The 18272-nt window shown below is 37.0% G+C and overlaps 1 protein-coding gene across 1 annotated transcript in view; it reads left to right on the top strand.

Annotated features, from left to right (window-relative positions):
- Positions 1–18272, top strand: part of GRIP1 (glutamate receptor interacting protein 1) — a 287775-nt gene that overhangs the window by 40003 nt on the left and 229500 nt on the right. The window lies entirely within an intron of this gene.

An 18272-nucleotide genomic window follows, 5' to 3' on the forward strand; every position in this document is an offset into this window, starting at 1 on the left:
TGAATCCCTGCATGATATGGGCCAAGTTATCTTTGAGGGTTTCCGCCCATTTCACCAGGTTCAACAGGGTGGATGCACTCCAGGTGCCTTCTCTTAAACAGTGCCATCTTGGGGGATCAAGGAGGTGTGCCTTCTCTGTTGCAGTGCCTGCCCTATAGAACAGCCTCCCCTCAGAGATTCAGATGGCCCCAACCCTCTTGAGCCTTGGAACGCTGTTAAAACTTGACTTTCCCCCACAAGCATTAGGACCAAGTATATGTGTACGTTTTATGGAATTGTTTTGTGGTTCCTCAGTCATTTAGTTTTTTAAAAAAATTTGTAGTATTTAATGGGTTGGGAATTTTATATTGGTTTGTATGTATTGTTCACTGCCCAGAATTATATACTTAAGATAGGTAGCTATATAAATTTTCTAAATAAATAATTTAAAAAAAAAAATCAACATGTGCTTTATGTTAGAAATATTTTGCAGAATGCCAGACTCTGTAAAACACTGATAGCTGCTTTGAGTCTAAGGCATTGACTTTTAATGAGAGAAGGTAGCAAAATATGCTTATTAATATTTTATTGAAGACAAGTCTGTAAACTCTTGCTGTAGATACAAAAGCTTTTTTTCAATGTAAAAGGAGAAATAATGTCTCCTGCAGTTGGATCTTTGCATTCAATTCAACATTCATACATATGGGGGCGCGCACACGCACACACACACATATATAGTTGCATTTTATACATAGGAAGATGTGAACATTAAATATTGGCATTTTATTCTCATAAAAAATATACACAGCTAAGTTGTACACTGAAAATTAGCCTGTAAGGGACTTCTGAGAAGAAATGGCAAACTGAAGCAGCTCTGCCAAGAGCGACCATGGCAGAATAAGGAGCGGGTGAGTGGACCGGCTCTTTGGGATTCCTCTCCAGACAAGGAGAGGACTTGGGATCTCCCATGAGTGCTCCAGACAGTTGCATCTCCCAAGGAGTCCGCAAGACAGCGGTCTCCAGCAGGTTTAGAGCTCTGGGAGACAGAATGCCATCTTTGCCAAAACTGCAGCTGGCGCGTTTATGGACACAGGGTTCACATACTTCCTTTTCTAATCACTTTTCGAAATTGCTTGTTAACTGCTTTGCAGCTATTAGGAACCTTTGGAATAGTAAGTTTTATAGCACTGGGTGAGTCTCCTTCAATCCTTCGTGAAAGAATTTTTAAATACAAGTTTAAGGACTTAAGAAATTCTTTCTTTGGGATAAACAGCAAAAGGGTGATTAGAGTATTGTTTTTAGAAAATTACAAATGGACTAAGGGTCCAGATGGATTTGAAATAAGATTTTGAAATTAATTATAAGAATTCTTCCCATGGGGAAATGCTGTTGTTTTGAATTATTAAAAAAAAAAAGATAGGATGGGACTTTGAAGGTTGGACACGAGAGGGAACCAGAAGGAACTAAAGATTACAATTAAAGGAGAAGAACACTTACTAATACAGAATGGAGCAAAATACTTTTAATACCAGATGTATTGAAGGATACTTGTGAACAATGGACCCAGAAGTTAATTTTGCCTGCCGTTATAGATAGACTGTGTTTAAAAGATGTTACGGAAGAGGAAAAAGCTTTATTGGACAAGACTGAGACTGATTTGAAAGTGGATTTAAAAAATGACAGGCTAGAAGAAAGATATGGAAAAAGATGTTACACTGGATATACAAATTAAGCCAGCTGATGTAATGAGTAAAAGGGATATACAAATAACAAACCAAGAGAGTGACCTGGATAATTTTCCTATGTTAGATTTACAAAAGAGACTTGTCAAAGTTTTGAAGAATTTTGTGAGAAGGGACAAAGAAAAAATGAAAAGAAATCAAGTTCTAGGACATTATTTGAAGGGATTAAAGATCAAGATTGTTAGAAGTAAAAGGAAGGAATATAAAGTTGGTTTATTTGATCAACGTTAAAATAGATAGGTTGTTATCTCTGGTAACCCTTAATGGACTTTTGCTGATTAGGGCTGAACAAAGAGGTTTTAAGGATTTGTTTATAGATAACAGATGAGATATGGGAAAAAGAGATCATTTGTTATATTTTAAGAGAAGGTGATAAGTTACTAAAATTGTTTATACTTGTTGTGATGAAGGAGGAAGTTATTTCTTTATATATTCCTTTTTTTCCTTCCTATTCTTATTTTTTCTTTCCTATTTTTCTCTTTTCTGCATTCTCTTTTTGGTTTTTTATTAGTTTGTATTAGTTTTTATCTTTTTAATTGTAATGTTTAATAAAATTACTATTAAAAATTAGCCTATAAATATTAGTTGTTTTAAAAGCAAACGTTTCAAGCAGGGGTAAGGGAATGCCTTTGGTGTTTGCAAAGAGGTGATGTTAGAAAAAAATTTGTCTTCAGTAATTTAGCAAGAAATGAACAGCAGATGGCACTCTTCTGTAACCATGCAGTTATTTTGGATATTAGTATTTCAACCAGCTTTTATATGGTTTTTATAATTCTTGAGGATGTGCATTTTGAAATGACATTTTAGAAGGATACATAGGTACTAGTTTACGTTTATGAAGCAGAATTAATACCAACAAAAGAACAGAACAATGCTCAGATCAGGTTGTTAGTATTTACTGAGCAGTAGTGAAGTTCTCTCTCATGAGTTCTAGTCTTGAAAAGCCATCTTCTCTTTAGGGCCACATATTGCTTATCTCTGCATTAGATCAAACTGTTTTACTTGGGTACTTGTTACTGATCCAGGGAAGGCAGGAAGGTGGCACTGAGTTTTTAAATAGAAAGAAGGTGAAATGAGTACGTAGCCTTCCAAATAGTTTCAATATAGACCTTCTAAAAAGTAAACAATAGCCCAGATTTTGGAGCCTGGTGCTTGTAAATAGCAATTGGGGTGAAAGCCTATACCATATGACCTACTGTTTTTATAAGCAGGGTCCTGGGAGACAAAAGAATGGAATAGATAGCCAACTCAATGTACACACTAATGGCACTGCTTATGGATGTTGAGAGGATTCCCAGGGGCTGCCATAAATTCAAAATGTCAATTGTCAATTTCTCTGGTGCCATTAGACCCTACCATAAATGGAGATCCACCTTATGTTACAGTAGCTGAAATTGATAGTGTCAGCATACTACCTCCAGATCAAGATGTAAACTGGCTCAGTATGGGAGAGAGTAGCATCCTTAATAAAAGCTCTTAAGGAGACCCATCTCAAATATAAAGGACATTATATAAAATTAGGTGCAGGAATGGAAGATGCTCTCAGTATTTAAAAGAGCATCCAATTGCTAATGGTCTTGGATGTTTTCCTCAATGCTGGGTGATCCCATCCACCTAACACAGCTGTGTTTACTGTGGGTTTGGGCTCAGAAATAAATCATATTTCTTCAAAAAGAAGTGTGACTGATTCCTAAGTCAAAGGTAAATCTGCTCCCATACCAATCTTGAAAGCTTTTCCTGACTCTTTCCTTAATTGCTATATCTTTCTCTATCCCTTCCCTTTGTTTTCTGCTCCTGTGGAAAGAGAACACAAGGAGAAAAAGCACATCAATATAAAATACACCAACTTCATTTGCTTTTAGGTTTTTTAAATTCATATAGAGGGATTTATAATTGCATTTTTCACACATACATGTTTTTGTTGCACAGGATAATTTTTAAGTTTTAGGCTATATCGCATGTTTGTCTGAATAACTATTTAAACTGTTTAAATTAAGATTTTTATTTTACTAGACCTCAAGTAAGTGTTCACTGAAGAATCTTGAAGAATTAGCATTGATGGCTACTTTAGTTTACCCCCCCCCCCCTTCTTTCTGATTATATCCCACTGGCCATGATTTAAGAAATAGTTTTTAAAAATTGGTGCCTGGTCTTATTTTTTTTTCCCCCTCCTCTTCCTAGTCCTTTTTCCTCCTAGTCAAAGTTTATTTCAGTCAAAGACCAGTATAGAACAAATCAATTAACTTAGCTGTTTAGAAGTAAAAGAGGATTGGATATAAAACAGGCTAAAGAAATAATACAGATTATTATTGTCACTACTGTTACCAGTGTAAGCTACATCTCTAGAACTAAGAAACAGAATTTAATTATCTAAAACTAAGACACAGAGCTAAAATTCTAAGATGGAAGTAGGTTAAAATAAAATGACATCCCTCTGTGTCTGTCTATCTACTTATTCAGTGTTCAAAAGTTAGCCACAGTTACACTATACTGAGGGATGGGGATCAGTCAGCTTGGATCTTATTTTACTAGTAGCATTTGCCAACATCCAGAGGTAGAGTCCCTTTGATCGAAAAGCAGAATTTATATCTAGAAAGTATCATAATGACTTGAGAATTTTACCAAGTGAGCAGAAATATAACGGATTCTAATATCTGTATAAAAGCAGCAGTACAGTAAAATGTGGGCAATAGATTCTACGGCGCCTGTATCACATGGACATAATCAAGCAGCATATGGAATTTTTTTGTATCAGCCTTCCTTTTTCCTTCTATATTGTATCTCTTAGATTGTGGGCCTGTAGACAGAAACACTCTTCACTGATTATACATCAGCCACTCCTAAATTTTGGGATGAAGAGCTAAATAATAATGATAATTTTCCAAAACCATTGGAAACCGTGTTTTGATTGTTGTGAGCCAGCCAGAGTTGTTGGGAGTTGGGCAGCATACAAGTTTGATAAACACATACATACATACATACTAGAGGAAGAAATGGGATTTATCCAAACCAGAATATTTACAATGTGGTAGGGGGATTTAACAATCTCCTTCCCCCATATGCTCCTGATTGGATTTTCTGTTATTTGCACTAGAAAAGAGGTTTGCACTGAAATAACTGGAAGCTATTTTTCCTAGTACAGAAGGCGATGGCAGGAGATCTCATTTGGTCCTACCCGTCTCTGCAATTAACTTTTTAAAGAAAAACACCATTTACATAGTTCTTACATGCATGGCTGTTGTTTTATTCCATTTGTCTAGATTTGTGGTAACTGGAAATTAACAATAATGCCGTTATATATAAATTAGACTACAGCCAGCATCTTTCTTGTGTTCTTCTCAGCTGACAGCTTATTTCTACTATTCTGTGATTACACAGATGAATACTAATGGAGAAGATATTTAATGTTAATTTGCAAAAAGCAACAAACTTTTTGGAAGAAATTTAAGCAATAAACCATATTGCATTGTTACTTGCACCATGTGCTTCATGGTTATGCCTCCGTAGATATATGTAATATATCCACTATGATATTATTAGTTGATTTTTAATCACTATTTTGAGCTATTTATGTGGTTTTCAATCTACTTAAAGAATAATAATTTTCCTTGCTGTGTACCTAAGCAATACTATTAGTATTTTTTAAAATTTCTTTTTTTTGTACTATTATTCACAAAAATGTGTTATCTTTTTCTAAGAATTAATAGCAACTATATACTTTTCACATACTTGATAAGAATTTTGTCCATTCTTTATCTATTTTCTTGACCAATATTATTCATAATATAGTCCCAAGACTTCTTGAGGGCAGCAGATTGGGAGGTACTCAACTAGACAATGGACTTCACCCACATTCTTCATAGGGCAGGTAAAGACCTTTGTCTAATCCAGTGTTTCTCAGTCTTGGGCCATTAGGAAGTCCTGCAACAATCACTGAAATTCAAGCTGTGAAGCTAAAATTAGGTTTGCTTTTCTGAAACCAATGCACGGCACATTATTTCTACTATGGTACTGCAAAGCATTTGAAAGGGAAATTTCTTGAAGCACAGTGTATGAGAGTGACTTATCAAAGCATTAAAACAGCAGCAGAAGTGTTATCTGTGCATGGACACTGATATACTGATAATCAGTGAAAGCCTTTGAGGGATGTGTGTCAATCCTTCAGGAGGACAGAGGTTTTTTAACACTTGACCTGAGGTGCTTTTTGTGTGCAGTGTGCTTTGTGAAGCACCCTTTTAAAATACTTTGTGCAACTCTAGTTTCTACTTTATTCTGCCCCATCTCTGTAGTCTTTCTGGTCACTGTGACTTATAGTTGAGGATAGAGTTGTAAAGTTCTTTGCAGATTTATTAATAAATGAAGCAACTGCAGGTTTCCTGAGACAGAGCCACCAAAGTACTTTATTGGCTTCCTGTTCATTAGATTGATTATGGCTTCTGTAAATACATTATGCAAGTCTATGTGACTTTCAAATCTTTGCTTGGAAAAGCCTCCAATTCTTGGCTATTTGAATGTGTATGCTCTATATTGTTTGTATTTCTACTGTATTTTTTAATCATTGTTTTTATGGATTTTTTAACTACTATTGTAAGCCACCCATAGCACTAAAATGGGAGTGGGCAGCATATGAATAATTCAAATAAATAAACAGTATTCACTGATTGGTCACAAGTTGTGGAGATCTAATTCATTCCTTCACAAAGGTCAAACTATCTGTAATTTTAAAAGTGCCTTGTATATAATTTACAGGTTTTAAAATGGAAATAGCATTAAGTTGAGGGGGGGGGGCTGATAATTAATGGGTTCAGAGCAGGTAGGGAAAAAAATTAACCTTTCTCTGCATCCTGCAGTCCTAAGGAAAATCCTTCTTTTGCATTTGTGAGAAAGGTATTGGTGGGACTTTGTTCCAATGCAAATAGCGGGTAGCTATTCATTATTCATTACCACCATTTTATCTCTTTAGACAATTAGGGGGTCATTTAAAATGCACAGAGGCAAGGAAATTCACTGCCTGCATAACTTACAGCCACAATAGTCTGCCCTTCCTAGAGACATATATCTGAGTAGTCCATCTTGCTTTTTCAGGCCAGTAAGATATCTAAATCAAATAACTCCACATTTAGAAGAGCTCTAACTTTAGCATTTTAATCTACATCCAATGGCTGTTTTTGAGGGGAAATTTTTAAAAGGTCTGTAGACATTAAGACTTAGCCTTGAAGTGAAAGGACCACTGAATCTATAGCCCATATTGTGTTGTATTGCTCTTTTATAAAGATGTGGGCTTACATTTTATAACCTCTGTTTCAGTAAATTTTCCAGGCCATTCAGATCTTCTTTGTATACAATTGCTGCTGTCTCATCAATATAGTTTTGTTTCTTTGTGACAAAATTCTCTTTATTGTTTGTAGAACTTGTAATAGTTATAACCTGTTTTCATTTTTGTTTCTACTTAGTATTCCTTTTGTTGTCTATTTGTGTCATAGAGCCTGCCCTCTGGAGTGCTGTGCCCCTGATGTTAGGTTCGTCCCAACTCCATTGGCCTTTTAGGAAGCCCTTAAGAACTGGCTATTTTTCCAGGCTTGTGGGTTTATTCAGCCTAGATGGGTTGGTTGCCAGTTTCTTTGGATGCCATAGTATGTTTGTCCTTATCTTTGGTTTGTCCTTAGTGTTTGGTTTTTATAATTTTAAAATTTTGTTAGCTGCCCAGAGTCGTATTTGCAAGGTGGGTGGCCATATAAATTGATTAAGTGAAAACAAATAAATACATAAAATTCTTGTCACTGACCACATTAAAGTTTGTTATTGTTATGGTGGCCAGTGAGAAATCATTATTCTTTGAGGATTTCATTTTATTTCAGCAGAGAACTTTTGGATGAAAACAGGTTGAATATTAACCTCCCTATTTTCCTGCAATGTAGGCTACATATCACTTCTCTTAATTAGCCTTCACCATATTTGGCTTCTTAAAGTACAGTATAGGGAATGGTGATCATAGTTTTGGCTTCCTTTTATTCTCCTTTATTCTAGAACAGCCACGTGGCCTTTCTGCTAGCCTATTTATTGAAACTCTTTTGCCCACAGTAGATCACCCATTATGGCCAGGTGCAGTAATCAGTTTTAGTTGCTGAGTATTTCTTACTATGGTTATGAGCTCAATCTGGCTCACTTTATCTGTTTTTATGTAACATTTTGTAAAGTTTTAGATACTTTTAACTTTGTTTTAAGCCACTTTCTCTTGGTCTGTATAGCTTTATATAATGTTCATTTTCTGTCTTGACTGGCATTGAAATAAAATAAATTGGGTTTGCTCTTCTTTTATTATACAGCTTTATAGAAAGGAAATCTAAAAAATAAACTGCTGTTAATACAGTATACTACCCATTCCACCATAATGAGCTATCATACCTCCACTTCTCTTGTGAGTTGAATCACAACGATAGAGTTTCCCTAGTGATGTATGTTGTCATAATCCAAATGAGGCAGATGCTCTAACCACCAAGCCAGCTGTCCTTGCAGATGCTGGAAATTTTACAGCCTCAGAGACATTATGCTGTGTCTTCAGGGTGAACTGTTTCCCCAAGAGATAATGCATGAAAGACCTGCTGAAGGTCACTATGCTTGGAGTTTATATTATATGTTGTATGTCAGTAGCTTAGCCTCTCTAGGGAAAAAGTAATCTCAGTGTATAAGTGGTTGTCTGTTTCCAGGTCTCATATTGTTTAAGACAAGAACATTTCAGTTTATCCAAAATGTCTGCTTCAGATCAATATCACAACTCTAAAACTAGCTGGCAGAATATTAATATCAGGAGAGGAACCCCTTTGATTCTCTCACCACACCGAAAAGGATTAAACTTTCTCTCCTTTGGACGCCAAAGGATGTATCTTTAAATTTTTCTGATATTACAGATTTAAAAATCACTCACTTTTGCTTTAAGTTAATTCAGTAAATGTACTGTACAAAATGAATATGTTGCCCTCTTGTTCTGTTCCTCCTTCTAATTTATTACAAGTTAGAGACATGTTGATAGTTATCATGCACACTTGTTTTTAGAACATACTACTACTTATAAAATGGGAGTAATTAATACTTTTTTGCTGAACATCAAGGATTGCAATTACATTTCAGCATTGTGAGATTGCTCAGTCAGCAGTACTCAGGAGTTTTTAAAGTTGGGGCATAGTATTAACCTCAATATCTCCCAGTTTTGTTTTTACCAATCATACATCTATATAATGTTTTTCTGCACTGATTTGTGGGTTTTTTGTCCATTGAAGTCAGTGGCTCAGTAAATAGGATTATTCAGGGAAACACAAAATACTATCGTAATGAAATTTTAATTGTTTTGCTGCAGTGAAAAGTAGTGATCCATCTGATCATTTTGAATATTGAGCCATATTTTGGATGTGGCTCCATTCAAGTGTGAGGCCTAGGACAATTGTCCCCATTGCTCCTGGTGTGCCAAAGCCCTGACAATATGTAAAAATCTGCCAAAGAAGTTTTTAAATAAATAATTAATACTGTGGTTGTGTTCAGAGTGCTAGTATAATGGTAAAATGTTTACAGATGTTGCTGTGAACAAGGGTGCTTCTGAAAATGTTTTTGTTGTGTGATTGTTACTGTGCTTATTTGGATGTGAGGGCAATCTGGTTGTGACTTCTGTTCCCCCACTGATGGTCAGGGTTGCTTTGGCTGATCTAGCTGGTGAGGAGGGTGTCCCCTTCCTCCCTCACTACCGCCAATGCCTCTCAAAGCTGCCTGCTCAGGGAAAAAGGATGACCGTCCCAGGAGCCTATTGTTCTTCAGTTAAGGGTATTCAACAGTTGTGTTTCCCTGCTAGAACCTCCAAACAAGCTCCTTTTTAATTTGTTTATTTATCTATAATTTAGATTTCTAAGGCCACTTAGTGATTCTAAGTGGTTTACAAATCAAAAATCAAATTCACAGTGTATTAAATGAGAGAAAGAAAAATATAGTTGTAATGGGGGATAGACATACTGTACACTATAAACCAACCAAACATATTCAGTCCAGGTGGATACACACCCCAGCCTATCCCAGAGGCTGGGGGAAAGCCGGGTCTTCAAGGTCTGTTTAAAGGCTAGCACAGTTGCTGTTGTTTGAACCTCTAGAGGAATTCTATTCCAGAGGATAGGTGCTACCTCATTTATACAATATTATGGGAGTTCAGATCAAACCATTTCCCATGTGCAATTATCCTACTGGGCATAGTTGGTGAAGTATTACCATTTTTAATGGGAGAACACATTATCCTTTCCTTCCTTCTCCCAGAGGATAAAAGGCAGTTGCCACAGGTTTTGCATGCAAGGGGTGCTTGTGGTGCGAAGCATAAGTTAAGCCAGACATGATGCAGAATCAGAGTCTGAAGTTATGATTATACAGGTAGTCATCACTTACCTACTGCTTGTTCAGCAACTGTTTGAAGCTATGATGGCACTGAAAAAGGAGATTTACAACTGGTCCTTGAACTTGTGGCCATTGTAGTGTCCCTGTGGTCATGTGATTGTGATTTGGACTTGGCAATCAGCGCACATTTATGAAGGTTGCAGCGTCCCACAGTTACGTGATCACCATTTGCGACCTTCCCTGGTGGCTTCTGAGAAGCAAAGTCAGTAGCAGGAAGTCGCAAGTCACAGTCACGTGCCATTGCATTTAACGACCAAGGGTGATTTGCTTCATGACCACAGCCAGAACTGACGTAAGTCAGGTGTTGTCACGTGATGTTTCACTTTACGACCATGTTGCGTAGCAATGGAGTTGCAGGTCCCAGTTACAGTCGGTAAGTGAGGGCTACCTGTATTCATTGCAATTCAATTTACTGATTAGCTCTGCTGTATAAACTTGATTTAAGAAGCTTAGGCTTGAACTGAAAATCTGTCTTGGGATGGATAGAGCTTATTCATTACCAAAATGGACGATATACTGGACAAAATATAAATGCTCCACTATACTGTTCACTGTCTAGACCTTTAGCCACCTCAGCAACTCTCTGCAAGTCTTATCCCTGGCATTAAACTTGCTTTGACCAGAGAGTACTGGTTGCCGCTGATGTCCCTTTGTGCATCTTAGCCTCACAAGAATCTCAGAATTCCTATACCTTATCATTTGGTATGAAGGAGCAACTTTCAGGAGATAAAATATTAGCTCAGCTTTGTTTTTGTGGAGTAGTTACTTCTAGTTGAATAATTGAATAATATTGGCAATGTTTAGGTATCTTTTAGAACAGGACACTGCACAAACCCTTGCCCTCTTGTTATCTCTGACACTACGTGTTGCATCTCATTTATCTTCCTCTCAGGAGAAAAAAATTATCAGGGCATGCCTTGAAGCAACTGGTCTACCCTATTTGGCTTTCCAAAGAGGCAAACTGAATTGGAATGCTTTGATGTCTCTCATTCCTTCCACAACTATACAGTATCTCTTTTCATTTAGGCCAGCACATTGTAACTTCTTTTTTCTGGGACTGTCAATGCCGCTTGAAAAATCACTGCATATCTCCAGTATCTGTAGTACTGTTTCTTTCGATCTGCATTGAGTCTGCATTCTATTTGCCAAATTCTGGAAGAATCCTTTCTCATGCATGGAGAGTAATCTCATGAGTAGGAATTATCATCTCAACAATTGTCAAATTGTTCACTGCAACACCCAAGCTATATTATGAGTGTAATGGTTGCCTAATCCCAAATACTCAGTCTCACAAGCTCGGGCTTAAAGATAACTGATTTATTAAAGGAATAGTATGCAAATACAGAGAAAGCTGAGAATGAGCAAAAGCGCGCCAAATACAAACTTAAGAGCCTTGCGTTCAAACCAGTCCCGCCCCGAATGCATGACAGCCAGCACCCCCTCCCAGGTGCAAGCAACCGTTACACGCGCCTGGGAAAGTAACCTTGAACAGGCTTGCAAACCCAAACATACATTCCAGTGTTGGGAAACAAAGAGGAGGGCAGGAATGGAAAACCCCCAGCATGAAGTAACGTGAATATAGTAAGCAGAAAGGTTTGACATGTGAACCGTTACGATGTACACAGATCATTGAAACGTGGAACATGACAATGAGCTACTGAAACATCCCTGCCTGTTGGTGGTTAGAGAGCATTCCATTATTGCAATTGCAGCTTGAGCAACTTTTTTGAGGTATCTTCTCTTGGAATAGCTTTGTCAATATTGATGTGAAGCTTAGTTGCCTCATTTCACCAACCCTCAACTTGCATCAGGTGCGGAGCACGTTTGGCCAGATTCATGCATGACCACTTTCAAAATCAAAGTTGAAGATAAATAATTGGATCATCTTCCACAGACACACACGCACACGCACACAAAATGTTTTTGATCATCCTAAGCTTTCTCCTAAGTTAAGGTGGGGTAAGGAAAGTCATTTTTATTTCTGTTATTGGTAGCCAGATGGGAACCAGAAATCCTTGTTAATTTATTGCAAACATAAAAAGATACTCAAGATACAATAGTATCTTCTATCTGTGATAGAGCTTTCTTTTACCAATTTTTTTTTGTGTTGGGCTATGCTTCTATTACTTCTTCATCCCAGATTATCCTAGTGTTTTTTTTTTTACTAATTGCTGAAAGAGACAGCCAACACAACTGAATCTGTGACTTAAGTAATATTCGAGATTTTCCATAGAAGTTCAACTCTAACTGGTAATATTAAATTTTACTTCTATCACTAGGGAATTTATAAATGTAAGCAAATGAAACAATTAGGATATAGCAATAATTAAAAGGACAAAATATGTTCATAAGGAGAGAACAGACCACAAATATAGTGGTGTCAGCCATTCTGAATATTTGACAATTATATTACAAACTAAAGCATTTGGCATAGCTTGATAAGGTGAACTGTTTTCAGTGGGAAGCACAACATTACATGCAAATTTCAAAACTGACTCTTCCATTTTAGAATTAAACTATATCACTGAGATGGATCTTTATCTGAATAGAATTCAAGATATAAGGTTAACTTTGTGGAGCCACTTTGGAGATTTCTTTAATATTTCCCTAAATTGTCTGAGAGGCATTTTTTCCCTTAAAAACATGTATTACTGATCTTTGTTCATAACAATAAATTTGATTTGATCTGATCTGATCTGATCTGATCTTGAAAGCACAGATTCGATCATCCTATTTTGAATCCAGGCAGAAACAAATGAATGTTGATTTCTTTTAAGTGGCCTTATTAAATCTATCCATTAGTTGACATCTCTTCCTATAATAGTACAAAAAATGCTTTTTAAATTCCCGTTGTCTGCACATACATATACAGTACATGTGTTTGCACAGACATATAAATATATGCTTACTGGCTATTGAGAAGCAATATAGATACCTTTTCTCTCCCTATCCCTTAAGAAATGTATAATGTGGGTACTCCAGTCAGAAATCGGTATGCATGGCTACCTGATTTGTGTGATTTCCACTCTCTACAAATTATATGCAGTTTGTGTGAATGAGCCATTCAAAAATTCGGGTGTTTATGAGAACAGCCATACCAAATGCTATCTTAGCTAAGTTCCAGGTGGGAGATCAACACACTGCTCAGTCCACTTTATTATAACCGCAGTTAGTTTAATGCTGGAAAAAGTGTGTGTGTGTATTTGTATGTGTTTAAAGTGGCAGAGTCTCTTAGAGTTAAAATCCAACATTAACAATAACTGCAACAAACATTTCTGCCACACTTTTCAACATCCACTGGGAAACATCTGAGAGAAAATTGCAGGTTCATTCATTATTAATGGATTTTCATTGTAAGCATGTACGTTTTCTTTTAAAATATGAAGCCATGCATGAATGTAAACACCCAGCCTTAACTTCAATACCTACTGTGTGTTCTGGAAGGGAAGCTTTGTTGATCATCCATCACATTTTTTAAAATGTCTTGTGCCTTTCCTGTTCCACTGGGGACAATAGTCACAGAGGAAGTGGACACAGCTAGTCCTGTCTTAGCCTCTCAAGTTGGGCACATGCAATAACAGTGCTTTAAGTTCCTCTAAGGGCAGAGTCAGGACCCTGGACAGTTCCTAGTAAATCCAACTAGACTTGTCTCCTTATTGTAACAAAGGGAGACTCACAAGATAGTTTGAAAGTTGTCCCCAGCTTTTGGCGAAGGCAGTTTTGATTTTACAGTCCCCTTACCTGATTTTACATTTATCAGCTTCTGTGAGCCAGGTGATGGAGCTCCTGTTGGCGTATGTTCTCCTACAAGAAGTTTTTTCATTGGATGCAGCAGCCTTTCTGAAGGCAACAGCCTCTGAAAACTGAATATATATTTTGCATTCTGGTTATCTGGACACAAATGCAAATACTTACATAGAGAAGTCCAGATAGTCTTGATTTAGAAGATGGGAGCACTTAAACATTGCTAAAGTTCTTGAAGATCTCTTAATATGAAAACCTAGACTTTTCTTCAAATGAATCCATGTCTTTTATTTTATTATTTTTTTCAATGTGTATTATCTTCTTGTTGAGCCTGGTCATTTTTAATACCTTATGTCTTTCAGATTCTGGTACAATGATGGCTAGTGAAATAGCTGGTATAATGAATTTCAATATAATAACAAGATCAGTAAACAACTTCATTCTGACTGCTTGGTTTCTGAGTTGGCAGGAATGCTGAGATACTGTGGTAACAATGTATTCGACCCAAGGCAATGGTCATGTGACCTGTCATTGCTGACAGAATGTGACTTGGCAGTTAACTGTAGACATTTGTGCAAGTTTGCGATCCATTGCTTTTCCCCCTTATGTAGGCTCAACAAACCAAAACCAAAAATCCTTTTTGAATTTAGTGTATCTGGTACAGATTTAACATTGTAACAAAATGTGAATGAAGAATTCATCTAGTGTTAGGCATAATTTTTCATCTGCAAAAGAAAACTCATCTAGGTATGCCAGCTTTGTACCTTTTCTTTTGAGTTGTTTTCTTGTTTTTAAATGTTTAAAATGTTTTAACAATTTGTAAATCACCCAGAGTCACTGGGAGTCTGGTGGCATATAAATTTAATATGTTATTATTTTTTAGTAGTACTTTGTAAAACTTGTCAAACCAAGCTGAAAAAACTGAGCCACTTGTGCAAGAAAGCTAGTTCTTCTTTCTTAGGACTGCCAAGCATAACTATTTAGTAAACTGATTGATGCTTCAAAAAATATGGCCTTAGTTTAAATTAGTTGCATATTTTAAACGTTGGGATTTACCTTGAATAAGGTTGGGAGAGAATAAAGTTTGAGTATTGTTTTAAATGAAATCATTCAGTTTGCAATTCTTGGACAGCTATGCATTGAGCATATTTCCACATTTTGTGATCTGGTATTTAGTTATATACAATGTGTCTATTAAGGCAAGCTTCCTATTTTCATGCTTTAACATACGGCACATGGATACAGAAACCAGATACAGCATACTTTTGATATTGGTCAAAAAGCAGACTAATCCAGACTTAGCTTTGGGATTAATATTTTAAAGTTTTTACTTAAATATCATATCAAAAGCTGCATTCAGATTAAGATACTGTATCTCTATATAGGAAAAAAATTGGAGTTGTTCCTGTATGTCTGCCCCAGCATGCCTTGGCTCCTCCAGTCCAGCTGCTTCTCCCAGCTGGAATCTCTCCCTAGTTATCTCTCAGTGGAAGAATACAGTGGCTTTATAGGGCTAAAGAAGACCCAGAATCAAAGGTAGCCTATAGCCCTCTTAAACCACTACAGAGTCAATAGATAAAGGGTAAAGGTTTCCCTTGACATTAAGCCCAGTCATGTCTGACTCTAGGGGGCGGTGCTCATCTCCATTTCAAAGCCGAAGAGCCAGCGTTTGTCCGTAGACACTTCCGTGGTCACATAGCCAGCATGACTACACGGAACGCCGTTACCTGCCCGCCGAAGCGGTACCTATTAATCTACTCACATTTGCATGTTTTCGAACTGCTAGGTTGGCAGGAGCTGGGACTAGCAACGGGAGCTCACCCCGTCATGCGGATTTGGACTGCCGGCCTTCCAATCGGCAAGCTCAGCAGCTCAGCGGTTTAACCTGCAGCGCCACCGCGCCCCTTACAGAGTCAATAGGGGCCTATTAATTTCTTTCTCTTATATTTTTGAGAGCAATATGATTTCTTTTACATCATTTTATTTGTCTTACTTCAACATATATGCTGCTATAGCCCAAAGGTTCATTCACTTATTTTGCCCCTGGTACCAGACTAATCTACAATATTTGAAGTAACATCTTGGACTTTAAATATTTCATTCTCTATCTTAGAGCTAGTAGTGACTCCCTATGTTCTCTAATTAAATCAACCAACTTGTTTTTGTAGTTCCTTTTCCCCTTAAATGAATGCATGTCAAAGCCTCTTAGAGTTCTTGCCCAGCCATTGATTTTGTCTGTTCAGATCACATTTTTCAGATTGCTCTTGGCACATAGAATTTCTGTCATCCTAACAAATACTTTCATTAGCAACCCTTACCTCCTGGATTGCTTCTATTCAGAACATTGCACAATTTTCAATTGTGGTTCTCTCATTATCACCATTCACTGTTCACAACATGCAGCTACCACAAACCTGTGGGCTCCTATTTTCATATGCACCCTCAGCAACCTACATTACATCAACTTATACTTTCTGGTCTACATTTTTACCCTTTCAATTCATAAGAATACACCTTCACTTCTATGCAAGTATTAATCAACTGTACACCAAGTGTATTATTTCTTTATCCTTTGTCTTTGTTTCACAAACATGCAATTAATTCATGGATGTTTACCATATACTCCTCCTATATTTCAAGTTGCAATCTTCCATTATGCCATGAGCATCAACAGATGGGCCATTGATATTGACCTCTACTGCTTATTAGGAGTTCGCAGAAGCTTTCTGTCATAGTTCCAGTAGTTCTGGAAGATTCTCAGAGAAAGAATGCAGACTGTAAACAATCAACTTCTTTCAGGAAGTATTTTCAGGAAGTGTGATAATACTCAAAATATCTCTATATAGGGGAAGTGTGGAAAAAGAGTATGAGAGGATTGAAGCGGGACTACGTATTGTTGGCTTTTTTTTTCTGCTCTTGGCTACCATGGTAATTAAGTACTCCCTTAAGCATCGGCCAGGTGAAGGGGTCGAATTTAATTGTCCTCAGTTTAGGTGTTAATAGTTGCATTGCCTGAGGGGAAGGCAGCTTGCAGGACTTTTGTTTTAGTTTTTAGCCTTGCAGCCAAGTAAGCAGCTTGCTTCTCTCAGAGAGCGTGTGTGCATGCACAAGCCTGTAAATATGTTTTTGTGTTTTCTGTAAATAAATTTATTTTTATAGAAATGCCTGGTGTGTGATTTTTCTGATCTCTCTGGGCCAAATGCTTTCCAGCACTCTGCAAGACGTATAAGTTCTCTATACCATCTCTCCTGTCTGCTTAGAAATGGGCAATTTATTTTAATGGCTTCATTTCCTGAATTTATTTATTTATTTAGTTCTCAAACAGTAAAGGTTAGTTCATAGCCAAGTTTGGCCACATTTCTAAGGAGTTTACTATCTAGTTTCTGTCGTGTCTTTGGCAGAGTGAAAATTTCACATAATATTTTTTATTAAGAAAAAGAGCAAATTGTATTACCTGCCTTAAATGTACCCAAGGCCTGTGTAGCATTCCCTGCTCATGGTAAGGATACAAGATAAAGCTACCCCAAGCACGCTCATGCATTCTAGGATTTCCAGAAGCTATTTTGCAAGCCAAAAACAATTGTTGTCCTAATGATTTCAAGCAGGGATTTTGAAAGGGAGAACATTGCACATAGCACTTTGGAATTTGGGTGTTGTAAGCATTTCTACAGGAAAAATATACATTTCAGATGATTTCCTTCCATACTAGTTCATCTACATTTTATTGTTTTGTTTAGGATGTGCAAGACATTTCAATTTCAAAAGATTCGAACATCAAAATTGTTCTTTCAAGTATGAAACAAAATGCATACATTTTGAGAAATTTATTTTGAGGTTATGTCCTGAACATGATACAAAACTTGGTTGTTTCAAGAGGCCTCATTTTGAGTGTTACAGCTGTTCTAAGCAAAACAATTGGATTGTTATATTATGCTTGTGATAGCCCATTTTCTTCTATACTTTTTCCAGCCTAGCCAGTATATTAGAAGGAACTAATCATGCTCATACTGCTATTCGTTTAGATTTGTGGTGGGGTGATGTGGGAATGGAGAATGGAGAGGAAGGAAGTAGTTAAGCACATAGCCAGATGGAAGATGACTACTTGCAGTTGTATGCCTGCCAACCTGCCTGGTAAATTACTGTTTCTTTTTTAATTCACATGTGGAAGTTAAGAGTTCGTGAACATGGGTCAGCTTTATGGATGTTGTGTTGCACTTCATTTGCAGGCAGGTAATGCAGAGGTGTGTTTATGCACATGCAGACATGCATCAATTTGCTTTATGCACAAGCGCTGCTGAAGTGATAGAAATATGGAAGTCTTCATTTGATTGGCTTGTGTCTAAGCCGATGCAAACACAAAACAAAGTAATGATAAGCTTG

This window comes from Candoia aspera, chromosome 7, assembly GCF_035149785.1.
Source record: "Candoia aspera isolate rCanAsp1 chromosome 7, rCanAsp1.hap2, whole genome shotgun sequence".
NCBI classification, from domain to species: Eukaryota; Metazoa; Chordata; class Lepidosauria; order Squamata; family Boidae; genus Candoia; species Candoia aspera.